Source organism: Meleagris gallopavo, chromosome 4 (genome assembly GCF_905368555.1).
Source record: "Meleagris gallopavo chromosome 4, MGAL_WU_HG_1.1, whole genome shotgun sequence".
Lineage (NCBI taxonomy): Eukaryota > Metazoa > Chordata > Aves > Galliformes > Phasianidae > Meleagris > Meleagris gallopavo.
Genome location: NC_139407.1, coordinates 34807384 through 34820504, shown reverse-complemented (window position 1 = coordinate 34820504; position 13121 = coordinate 34807384). Strand labels below are relative to the sequence as shown.

Sequence of the window (13121 nt, the reverse complement as noted above, 5' to 3'; positions counted from 1 at the left end):
CCTATGAAAAATCCGGATTCAGAGAAAGTGAGGTTACAGGCCAGTAGTCAATGGAGATGTTTAGATGAGGGTTACTCGTTTGAAGAGTACCTCACTGCTTTGAAAAGCTGCACAGATCTGCATCTCTTGATGACTTCAAATATGACAGTTCCTTAAAATTATCATCAACAGTACTGCAGCAGAGAAAATGTTTTATATTTATGTACAGTGAATATTAAACACTCTGTATATGCATAGCTGATTATCAGAAATACTCAACTGCCAGCTATTCACTGCAGGCAGTTCACCCCACAAACAAGTTGTACAAGACAACGAAATCCTCAAAGGCATTGTTTCTAGAGATATTATTCATAATGGTTTTTATGTAAATCTAATTATTAAAACACTTAAATTAGAATTTTAACATAGGCTGTACAATATAACTTTCTAATCACCAGGGGAGATGGTTGTTGGCCATGTGCAACTGCCCCCTGAAACGTTGTGCTTAATCAGTACTCTAGGGACACAAAGAAAAAGTCCTCAGGGAAATCAAAGAATTTTGAAATGTAGCACTGATGCTATTTCTGAAAACAAACAAACAAAGCACCAACAAACTCCAGGTCATGAACCAAACTGCCTGTGTTTCCTAGGACTGCTGAAGGGGTTTGTTTTCTTTTATTATACTTCCACAGATTGGCTTTGAGAAAGATTAACCACTCTACAAATAATCCCTGGGTTTTGAGCTGCTTTACTGATTCAAATAAAAACATCAGGAAAGCATTTCCTTTTGCACTGTTCCTGCTGTCTTTTATCAGAAGCCATTCCTTCAAAGACAAAAAAAATTTTCTCAATTCCTGGTTTTCGGATGTTGAATTCTATCAGACTCCTTAGCTGGTAGGACTCAAGACAGTTTGTACTGCATCCTCTGCAAGGTTCACAGTAGGTTTAAGTATTTTTTGTCATACTGCTTTTTCATTTATTTTCTTTGTTTGCATGACCACAGCACAGCTACAGCATCAGCGCTGCGATGCATTTTTACAGAACACATTAAAATCCCAGATGCATGTTCAAACCTTCTTATTCAAAAATCCTCCACAGCCAGCCCAAACATTCACCTACATGGCAGTATGAGAAATACTGTACCATGGCAGGTGAGCTTCAAGTTGGCACCTCACACTGGATTTGATCCATTGTGTACAAAAATGAACAGAAAGGTGAATCAATCTCAGAATGTCAGCATTCCTCTTTTTAAGGAGAGTGCTGCATAGAATAGAGCTGGTACCATAAAAAGCATATGTAGAGGATTTTTTAAAAGACTGAGGATGGGGGAAAATACATGAAATAACGATAAAGTTTAGACACAAGGAAACTTGAGAACTAGGTACCTTACTTCTTTAAAACTTCCATATTGTATCAGTGACAAAAGAACGGGGGAAAAAAAGGTGTACTATATATGCTTAAGAAAGGCACCACAAGTTCTCCTGCTCATGATCTCAGAATGGAAATACCAAGTGATAACAAGTCATAGCTTTCCCACACTTCTCAGCTTTAGGTGGTGACTGTTACTTGGACATTTGGCCATGCTGCATCTCAAGTGAAGGTCAGCAGCCAGGATTCATTGATGATGTAAGCAGAAGCATGAAATTGGTAAATCAAGAAACTGTACAGACAATGCAGGATCTCTACCAGTCCATCCTATCAAAAGGACAAGCTGGTGCAGAGGCATATGCACAAGAAGAGCACAATGGAAGGAGTAAGAGAGAGACAAAGCTATTCTAGGAGATCACCTCCCCCCAGCAATGCTGGGGGCAACATGCGCATGTTAAAGCACACATACAAATCCACAGCTCCACTTTTCAGTCATCAGTATCATGCATGGTCCAGCATTGTAGTCCTTGTTTGAGAATTTCTGGCATTACTGTCACAGTTGTAAAAACATAGAAAAATAAGACAGATGAATTGTAGCTGGCTTCTGTACAGAAATGCTAAGTAGTAGTTACAAGAGGAGGTAGTCTAGCTTTATTGACCACAGATGTTTTACAATAGAATTGGAAGTTTGATTTTCAACAAGACGACATTCTGATTTGTTCTCTGCTGGCTCAACATTCATTCAGTGCTAATTTTTTTTGGCAAATCACTACAGGAGAGACCTGAAGAATTTTTACAAGACCAGACGCAATTTGGGCTCCAAATATTATTACCACTGACCTTCTGACAGGTCCGGTCTCTTTATATGTTCTGGATGGTCACATTAATGTTGTTTTGCTCTTGCATAAAACTTCTCAGGACTGCTAAATACATGATACATCCAACACTGTAATTTAAAACAGAGGCATAGTCCCTTACATACAAACATAATAAGCAAACTGGCATATCAATTCTGTTTCAGAAGGCCAAAGACCACTTACCACAAACACAGCTGTGACCGCTTCTAACATCCTCTAGAATATCCTTAGGATAGCCAATCAAGTAACACATCAAACAGTGCTCATGGAATGTATAACTCTAGATTCAGGGAATGAGTATTTAAGTTTGTAAAAAAAAATTAAATCCAAGTGTAGTGTTGTAATCTCTAAAGCAACACTTCTCCTGGATGAAATTTTGCCACAGGAGAGCATTCAGTGTTATCCAAGCTTTTGTAGCAAAAACAAAACCAAAGCCTTCCAACATTAACAACTGTTGTATGCAGCTACCCTCCTCTCTTTTATTAAGCTTGATTTGTTGCTGCATGTCACAAGTGAGGGTTGTGCAGAAACTTGTGAGTTAAGAAGTCTGGGAAGAACAAAACTGTACTATTGCTCCTGTTGTTTAGGGCTGGGGATGTAAACTACGCCTCTACTTAGCAAGCAGATGAACAAATTTTGTTAAACACTTAAAAAAAAAAAAAAAAAAAAAAAGCAAAAAAGCAGCTTCCTCCTCCATCTATTTCCTGTCCTACAAGAGCAGCTTTCCTTCCCACAGAATAAAGAGACATACATAAAAGAAGGCTTAGATTCGCCTACTTTCACAGAATCACCAAGGTTAGCAAAGACCTTCAAGATCATCCAGTCCAACCATCCATCTATTACCAGAAGTTCTCACTAAACCATGTCCCTTAACACAAAATCCAAACGTTCCTTGAACACCTCTAGGGTTGGCGAATCCACAACCTCCCTAGGCAGCCCATTCCAGTGCCTGACCACTTTTTCAGAAGAGTAGTACTTCCTAATGTTCAGCCTAAATCTCCCCTGGTGCAGCTTGAAGCCATACAGGACAGCTCTAGACCCTTCTATGATTAAGCCCTAGGCATAACCTGGTGCAGACTGATACTGAAAAAAAATCTGATCATTAAAGTAATAATAATAAATAAAATCAAGCCACATCAGCTTCGTATTCAGCTTAACAAAACCTCACTTTTCCTATGGAATTACATACTTCATATTGATCCATTCAAAATATGATTCTGTACTACTGGGCAGATAAATAAAATATGCACAAACTGAATGTGCACGAATAACTTCAGTTTAAAAAGCAAAATACAAGCTTTTCATCCTGAACTAAGTACCAGCATGTTCTGACCCTGTGAAGTTTCCAAGGTAACTCAGTAACACCTCTGAAGGCTTAATGTTACAGCTTGCAAATTTAGAATGTTTAATTTACTGCTGTTGCTATGATCAACTTTAGCTAGAGTGTAAGAGGAGGAAAACACCACTTCAGGAGAATAAAACGCAGCCTGTAAAGGAAAACATACACAAAGAATGTCAGATGACATTCAAGTTGCTATTTCGAGTTGCAGATATATCTACTGATAGGCAAAGCCACTTTTTACTTGAGTGTAATTTTTGTTGGCATAACAATTATGTGGCTGTGAAGATTATTTTTTAATCCCCTTTGCCTTCTGTATTCACTTTTGCTTTGTCAGTGTTTTCTTCTTGCATTATCATTCTGAAGAACAGATAGTCTCCAGCTTACAGAAAACTAATTACATCACATTAACCTCCATCTTTAGAAATGCACCTTTCAAATCTGTACAAACTTATCCAGATCTCTGATTAAAACATAAACAAGATATGTATGAATGTCAATTTTCCAATCCACTGTCTCCAAGTTTTCCATTGTTATAACAATAATGCATGGAACAACATTACAGAAATGTAAACAGCGTTTTGAAATTTACCCTACAGATGAAAGGGAAAAGAATTAAATACGAAAATTTACTTGAATTAGGACAAGCTCTGCTGCTAAAACTCCTGCTAACTTTAGCTCTTCATTCTAGTTAGACTGTATTTACAGCCCAATAGGCTAAAAACCTTCTCCTAGATGAAGTCGTCCTGGGAAGCAATCCAATTCCAAATGTTTTACTCCCAAATGAAGAGTAGTGCAAAGCATACTCCATAAAGAAAGCCTTATCTAATACAGGATTTACGTATCTCTAAATTAGGCACTGTAAAACCTAGCTTACAAGAGCTGGCTTCCAAAGTGATGTAAAGCTCTCTGGGTGAAGCATCTGGAGATACATATGAACTCTGGGCTCATACCATGCATGCCAGTAGAGAAAAAAAAAAGAAAACAAACAACAAATACAAACTAAAACCCCAACAAACAAACAAACAACAACAACAAAACAATAAACACTGATAGAGCAACAAAGCTCAGCATCCTCCTCCAGAATTCAGACCGAACTACAAAACGAGAGTCTAGCATTCCTCTCTCTCAAATGAAGGTGTCAGAAGGGATGCTTTGGAATATGTTTTATTTTAATATCTGGAAAATAGAAGAAATAGGAATACTTGGCTCACATTTAACATGGTACATATAAACATATTAACATGGTAAATATAAAGCAGATCTAAGAACATGGAGCAATGTCCTACAGCACAGCCTTGCTTCTAAGTTTACTCGCCTAGCTGTAATCTACAAGGCAGTACTGGTGCGCGTGCACTTTTTTTCTGGCCCACCATCTTCCATCTCCAGAAGTCTAAATAGAGGCAATTAACTCTTCTGTACAGACTGCTTGGTAGCTTGGTATTCTTCACCCCTGATTCCTGGAGAGTGAAGAAGATTTCAATACAGACAAACTAAGTGTCCTAACTATTAAATTATAACAGGTGAACAAGGCTTCCAAACTCACAATCTTTTGGAAGAACATGAAAACAAGCACAAACTGCTTGACAGTGTGTCCAAAACAAACTGACAAAAATCGTATGTTGCTGGATCTTTGACAACCCAGAAAACCATGCAGCAGGCAATGCAACACACCCAACTTAATATTCAAAGATAGCAAAATATTATCTCTTCACTAGTCAACAGCTGCTGTTTCTGTAATAAGCTTTTATTACCTACACTCTAGAGGAAAAATCCAGTATTGATAACATACATGAAACAATAACAAAAGCCTCAATATAAAGGGTGATATGTAGCCTACTCAAAGCAAAAAGGTCATGAAATACTCAAAAAGCTCTGACATTTCATTTCCAGCAGTGATAAACATGAAGAGAAATCTCAGTTAATAAAATCCCAAGTTCTTATGGGGATTACTGAATTACAAGCCAACACAGAAGAGTGAGATAGTTCAAAACAGAGAACAGGGCAAAACAAATGCTAATCGCTTTTCACAGTCTTCAGAATTTTTTTTTTTTTTTTTTCCTTTTTAATACTACCATATTTTGCTATTTAAAAAAGCCTTCTAGTAGTATGGACAGTTTTACTGTCTAACTATACAATTTCTGTCTAAAAAGACCTAGTCTAAAACTGCTGAATGGCATAAAGCCAAATGCTTACATGAGCTTCAGCATCCAAAAGTAAAAGTGGCACCCATAGAAAAATAAACTTTACAAGAACTTCTGGGTGATCCTTGAGCTAGAGACCAGCAAGTCTTACTTCTGCAGAAAGCAAACTGGTAGATGTTACAGTGGAGGAGAACATCAAAAGACACGTTGATGAAAAGTACACACAGAGGAAGAGATGATGTGGCTCATGAGGAGGGAAGTCATGACACAATCTATTGGATTCTGCCAAGGGCCAGCCAGCACGCAGATAAGCATGATCTAGTTCATATAATGTACTCTTAAAAAAAAAAAAAAAAATCTTTTAATAGAATTCCTCAAGAAAAGCCATTAAATTAGCTAGGCTCTCACATAATATTGGGGAAGGTTTTCCCAAGAGTAACTAAGTAAGAGAGAAAACAAAAGGCAAAATTTAAATAAAAAAAAAAAAGACAAATTTTACAGTGGGTAGATGCTATCTGTGAGCACTTCAAAGATCTATTCTGCTTTTTAATATTCCCAGTGGAAAGGAGCAATTAGTAAGATATTTCCTTTAAGTCATTTTATGTGGCCTGAAACTAAGTGTTGCCCACTCCCCACTCCCCTCAAACCAGTGCTCTGCAGAAGCACATAACAATTATAAAATGCATCTGCTTAATAATAATGTGCATCAAATTAAAGCTACAGCCTGCTTGTCTAAAATTAATAGCCACTGAATATGAACTGCAGAACCCGAGTCCTCACTGAACCCATGCTAGATTAAAAGAGTGCAGTGATTTCCCTTAATTTTTCAAATTTAATTAACACCTGAATGTTTTGGGTTTTTTTTAAACAAAAGGAACAGTCTTGGGGTCTAACAGATAATTCACGCTCTGCTACTTTGTTCTTGAAACAGAAAAAAAAAATTGACCTTGCATCATGTGCTACTTATTTACCTCATTCAATTTCTAGTTTCTGCTTAGCTTATAGAACTGACACAACCCTACCTAGGAAATTTCATATCATACCTGTAAATATTACGGCTTTCCAAACAGGTCAGCTGGATTGGTCACAATCAAATCTCAATATTCTTCTAAAAAGGTTAAATGGCTTTCAGCTCATGAACACCGCATTTCTGAGATGTAATTCCATTCAAGTTATATGTTTTTATCTTGTTAATTAAATAAGGAGAAAAAAGAAACTGACAAATTTAATTCCCACTACCAAGTATTTCTATGAGGAAAAAATAAATAGGACAGAATATTGTAGAGAAAACTATAAAAAAACAATAGTAAGAAGAAAAAAAGAAAATCACTTAGGATATTTAAATATTTAGACTATATATATTTAGAGTTATTCACATTTGATTTTAAAACACGAAATACTCTTTTAACTGCCTTTTTTTTTTTTGATCACATGGTTTTATTCAGGCTCTGGAAACAGTCATGCATCTCCAAAACAAATTAATTTAGAGCTTGGTCCATGATGATAACTATGAGAGCAGGTTTATTTTTATGGACTGTTGCTAAAGCACTTGTGGACTAAAAATAGCTTCTGTTAAACAGTGATACTGTACTGTCAAAATCTCAAACAAACAAATACTTTACATAGATCATCCAAATGAGGAAAATGAAATGAATGGTTATTTTTGAGACACAATAAGTAAGGACCTAGTACAGTTAAGATATAGAAATAAGATTCTGAATGTAAATAAGATTCAGCTAGAGACGCTTAGACACTGACCAGGGATGGGGAGGCGTAAGTGTTCTAATGACCTTTGTTTCTAATGATACACAGCATGTACGTAAAGTTCCCTAGCATAGTTTTGTAGATTGACTGTGGCAGGCTTTTTGTCTTTTGTAGTAATCTATGTGAGAGACTGTGTGGCTTCCATGGACTCTGCCTCTCTTTTAATTTGAGGACTTTTCTGACTAAGTTCATTTCACTTCTCTGTTCTTCTGAAGCCCAGTGTCTGTGTGCAAAGTGTGACTGTCCTCAGAACATCAAACACAACTGTACAGTGATTGCTATTGAGTGGCCTATGCTTGCAACTTAAATTAGCTCTTACTTGTGATTTACCACTAGTGAAATAAACCCTCCAAGTTTTGCTTCAGCAAGGCCAATTTGGATCTATTTAAGTCTTCCATAAACAACTTCTCTAAAACAACCTCATTTTGCAATTGCACCAAGTCATATGCGAGCACCTGACTTAGCTGTACTACATCTTTTTCATTCATTTTAATTGTTGTTGATTTGACTTTCCTCTTTCGATCTGAAGACTAATACTGCAGCCTAATAGTATGTCTTTATGCCTTTATCTGTATTCACTTAAGCCAGTCTCATGTCCTCTTCATTCAGGGCTTCCAGACTTCTAGATGTTATGGAACTTCTCAGACATACCACCACTCCACAGGGTCTCCATTCCCTGAGGAATTTTAGCAGCATCTTTAGCCACAGTATCTCTGTCTTTTCAATCCACAATGTATGGGAATTGTTGAGTCACGGCCTGAGCCACTGATTGAGCACCTGGGGAAAGGACTCCTAGTCAGCCCTCGGATCACAGGTGAAAGCAATTCAGCTGTGTGACCGGAAGGGGTGGAGCCTGGATGCACCTCTCTTAGACCTCATTGAAGGGCTGACTGCCACTGGGGAAGGATCTCTGGTTGGAGATCCCTCCTTGGTGAAGCTTTCCCCTGCAAATCCGGAATTTTCTGATTTGGGTGAGTAATCTTCTTCCCTTCCTTTATAGCACCTTCCTATCGTGCTGGTCCTTCTGTTATCACACCTCTGTTGTAATGCCTTTCCCATCATGTTGATCTGTCCAATTGCTACACACAATATTTCTCTAATTTTTCAAGATCCCTTCTCATTGCAGAGAAAAATCCTGGCGTGGTTTGTCTTGTCTTTTTTTTTAATGAAACACGCTGTACTGATTTAAAGGTATGAATATTTACATTTAACATCTTTACCTAGCACTGTGTTGATTTCACTTTGTGATCTTATCTACTCCCTATCTACAGGGATAGCTTGTATCCCGTTCTTTAATGAGAATAAGAGATATCTGTTGTACATATCTTCAAAAAACACCCCAGTTCAAGCTTTTGTATTTCTCAGCTCCTAAGGGATTTGTTCCTAGACTCCATTTCACAAAATAATCTTTTCCCTGCAGAAGGCAACAATTCTAATTTCACTTTTGGAGATGGAACCCAAGGTGTGTGTGCGTGTGACGCTCCACCTTCCCCACAAGAATCCACAGTGACCTAACTAAACTTAAATCTGCTTCTCATACATGCTGAAGCCCTGAAATTTTCTTTGTCCAAACTGGACCTTCACATTGGAAAAGATATTCCTGAGAAAACTACTGGACTTAAACCTTATAATTGAAAACTCACAGGATCAAAACCAAATTTGTAAAGCTGAAATTCCAGTTGATTGCTGTTTCCAGAAATAAAATCGAACAGCTTTTTGTATTCATGATAGGCATGAATTCCAAAACTTCTGGGGACATTCCAGGCTCTGTCAGACAGAACACTACTGAATCTTCTGAGTAAAATATGAAAAGAGGGGAGGAAAAAAAAAAAAGTAAAAACCTGTTTGTGAGAATAGAATGCTGCATAACATGTAGAAGCTAGTTTAATTTAAGAACAGTAGTCTACACAAATTAACATAGCTTCCTTGCCAGTAAACTCCAAACAGAGCTAGTTTGTGAAATTTCTCAGAGGATCTCCTTATTGATGAGGAGCAGGAACAAAACAGATTTGACTGCAAAGTGATGGCTATCATCTCCAGCACACACACAACTCCACCGGGAGCCCAGTTGCCTTTTCTTCCCTGTTCCTATAAATGAAGAATCCCTCAGGCACTCCCTTCCTCCTGCCTGCAGAGGCAATAAGCATTCAACACAGTGCTCTGCTATTCTACGTTTACACTTTACAGCCAGCAGGAGACACTCAGAGTGCATAACCCTCCAAGTTACTTACAAGTCACATATCAAAATGGTGACTGTGTTCAATTAAGGAGAGGAAAAAAAAGTTCGTACAATTGTGCTCTTCTTCTCGTACACACATCTATATCTATTGGTGGGAGTAGACTTACCTATTATTAATTTTTTTTTAAATGAATGTTTGTTGCAATTCAGATCACACTGTGCTGAAACATCCATAAAGCACAGATGTGAGAAAAGATGGCCCATACTTTTCAATGCCATTCACCTGAACAGAACCATCATGCTTCACTCATGCAAACAACAGTCCTCTCAGTAAACTGAAATCCACACTCAAGACTGCCTTGCAGGAAGGGTGAGCAAGTCATGTGAAGACCATACTGTATGCTTAGTTATCCATAGGCAAGGTAAGCTTTTTCCCATTATTTCTAATTGTCCTAATAAGGAAATGGCATAGAGAATAATGACATACGTTCTATGACAATAAGACCACTGAAAATACAAACGTATTTTATATACTATTTCAAATTCATCATCGACCATAAGAGCAAAATAATTAAGAGTTATATTTATTGAATACTTTCAAGTGTATTAGTTGCTCAAATCACTTTGAAAGTATATAGCTTTTTAAACACATCTTTACCAACACAGAAAAATGGATTCTACACAAAGTGCATCATAAATTCTGCAGAGCACATGGATTTGCTGAAATCTAGATAGTTCAAGTAAGATAGGTCAGTTTTTCAACTCTTCCTAATCACATTACCAGCTGCACAAACCACTTGTAGGCATTTCACAGCTTATGGTCCACAGATCCCTTTATAACTATTATTTTTCTTCATTTTCATTGAAAAGAAATAGAGTTCAAATTCTGTGTGCTAGCACATATTAGAAATGGAGGCAGATCTGCAGCTAAGGCTGCAACAAAACTGAAGGGATGAGAATTATTAATCAAAAAGGTTAGGAAAAGAGATCATGACTTTTAAGTTACTATTATGTGCCATGCTTTTTATCAATAGTTTGAGATAATAGACAGATTTGCACTCAGAACAAAGCTCTATAACGTGCTGAACATCACCTGCTAGCACTGTTAAAAAAGCATCCATGAGATAGGCAAGATATTTGGGAAGGAAGAACACTCTGTGCCTTGCAGTCATTAGTTCCAAGCAGAAAGCACCATAGTAGGAAATTCAGAAACACAAACAAACCCTTGAATATATTTTACTTCCATAAAAAGCTCCATTCTTTCAAATCAAGTGGCTTTACAGAATTAAAGTGGTTATAAACCCCATGTGGAAGACCATTTTTATTATGAGATCTTAAGAGTAAGAAATTATTTTGGCAGCAGCAGTGAAAATAAAGGGCATAGGCAAGTCTTGGAAAAACTGTCTCAGCTAAAACTCTCCAGTACTTCCTACTGTAACACCATTTCTTCAGTTCTTACAACTTTACCAAGCTACAACTGTTCACATGGAAATTTTCCACAATGGACTTTTGCCACTTATGAGAGAGATTTTTCAGACAAAGTTTTCTAGCCCCTTCTGACAAAGAAGCAGGGTGAAAACCACACTGCTCTTTACAGATTAATGAATCCTGCTGACCTTTCCACTAACTCTTCAGAGTTAATGGGCCACCACACACAACTTTTTGCCAACCCTGGGAAAATCCTCCTGAACTTGGCCAAGTGTAACTGTTTGCACATACTGCTAATTTATGTATGCAGAAGAGATTTAGATTTCAGCAACTCACTGATCACCCTATCCAAACACTATACAGGAGACAGTGAAGCCACACGTGGTAAGCATAAATGACTAGAAGCAGACAAAGGAAAGGACAGAAACAGGGCCAACACGACAGCAGAGCTGATATATGCCATGTGGGTACAGAAACTGGGATAAAGAGTACTAAAGAAGAAAGGTTGGCTGGTAAGGTGAAGAGGTGGGAAAGCAACAGCAGGAGTTTCATCAAGGAGATAAATGCAGAGGGGCAAGAAGTCAGGTCCACACATTCTCTTCAAGAACTAGAACAAAAATCAAAATTGTTATCTAGTAGACAAATGGTGACACATATAATCTGCAGAACTGCAAGTAATACATCCTATTTCTCTGTGAAAGCCCAGAGAAGATAACTACATACTGCTCTGCTAAAATATAACTTCTAATTCAAACTACAGAGGTCAGCTGGATTTGAAGTTATCCATCCTGATAAAGAACAAGATCTGTTTTCTTTCTAACTTATTTAAACAAACAAACAAACAAACAAAGAATTTACAAGCAATAAAACAAAATTCAAGAAAATCAACAACTGCAAAAACTGAAAGTCTGTGTAATTTTAATTAGGCTTTTCTGTGTCTGTGTTTTATGAAAGAATTTGTGAAGACACAATCAAATACAATAACATACATGACATTCATGTTTGCTTTTTTTTTCTAGCAAACAATGCTCTGAAAGCTAGTAAGAGTTGCACAGAAAAAGAAAATGCTGTCTGCAGACATCAGCTGCAGAACTCAGAAGTTCTGCAATGAAGGAGGAAGCCAGTTGAAGGATAAGAAAGGACAGCCCTACAGATGATGCATTTAAGTGCTGCATTTAAGAACTGGTTGTATCCCTGCTACTGATACAATCCACCAGGAATGCCAGAAAATCTGTGTATCTGCCCTGAGACCACAGGACACCGTCAATCTGCGGAAATATTCTGCAAATAAACTAGGGCTGTGTTTGGAATATGAAGGACTATTAAAGATGGTAATGCAAGAAAATCAATTGACTAGGTTAATGTTTCCAAATGAGTACCAAGAAGTGTGGTTACATTTGTCTTCTTCCTATGGCTCAGTTCAACCAAGTAGAAAATGTCCCTCTTATCTTAGGCTATTTTGAAATTAAGCAAATTGTGTAGTGGAAATGCTAAGTCATGGCCTGAACCAGATACTGAGTCCCTGGTGGGAGGGCAAGGCCAGCCCAGGGGAGCTCAGGTGCATGTAATGCATCTGAGTAACAGGAAGGGGTGGAACCAGGATCCACCCCTTCCCAGACCTCATTTAAGGGCTGGCAGTGAAGGCAACAGTATTTTGCTGGAGATACCGGCCTTCCAAGGGTAAGCAGATTCTTTCTCTTGTTTCTGTATCTACAGATGTTGCATTTGGGCACATCCTCATCTGCTGCAGCCCAGGACTTTGCTAATATGCTGTCATTGCTACACTTTGCATTGTGTTACAGCATTACAAATTGTAAAGAATAAAATAGAAAAATGATAATTTGAAAGTAACTGTCCTTGTAATAATATGAACCCTACAATATCTTGATAAATCTCGTGACTATACTCTTTCAACGTCTCTGCCTATACCTATAGTTAATTCCAGCAACTGACAGTGATGACATAAAGTAGGGACTGATGGGGCAACAACAAGAACGTAGTAGTTTACACTATATATATCTCTCTTGCATCTTTCCAAAGATTTTTACCCCTTAAAGTTGCAT

The 13121-nt window shown here is 37.6% G+C and overlaps 1 protein-coding gene and 1 long non-coding RNA gene across 6 annotated transcripts in view; one reads left to right on the top strand and one right to left on the bottom strand.

Moving 5' to 3' along the window:
* The window catches only part of SEC24D (SEC24 homolog D, COPII component), a 66684-nt gene that overhangs the window by 22700 nt on the left and 30863 nt on the right, over nucleotides 1-13121 (bottom strand). The window lies entirely within an intron of this gene.
* On the top strand, nucleotides 7230-12808 carry LOC146544471 (uncharacterized). The gene is made up of 3 exons (XR_014883026.1): nucleotides 7230-7460; nucleotides 8061-8422; nucleotides 12078-12808. It is a non-coding gene; the product is annotated as an uncharacterized LOC146544471 (long non-coding RNA).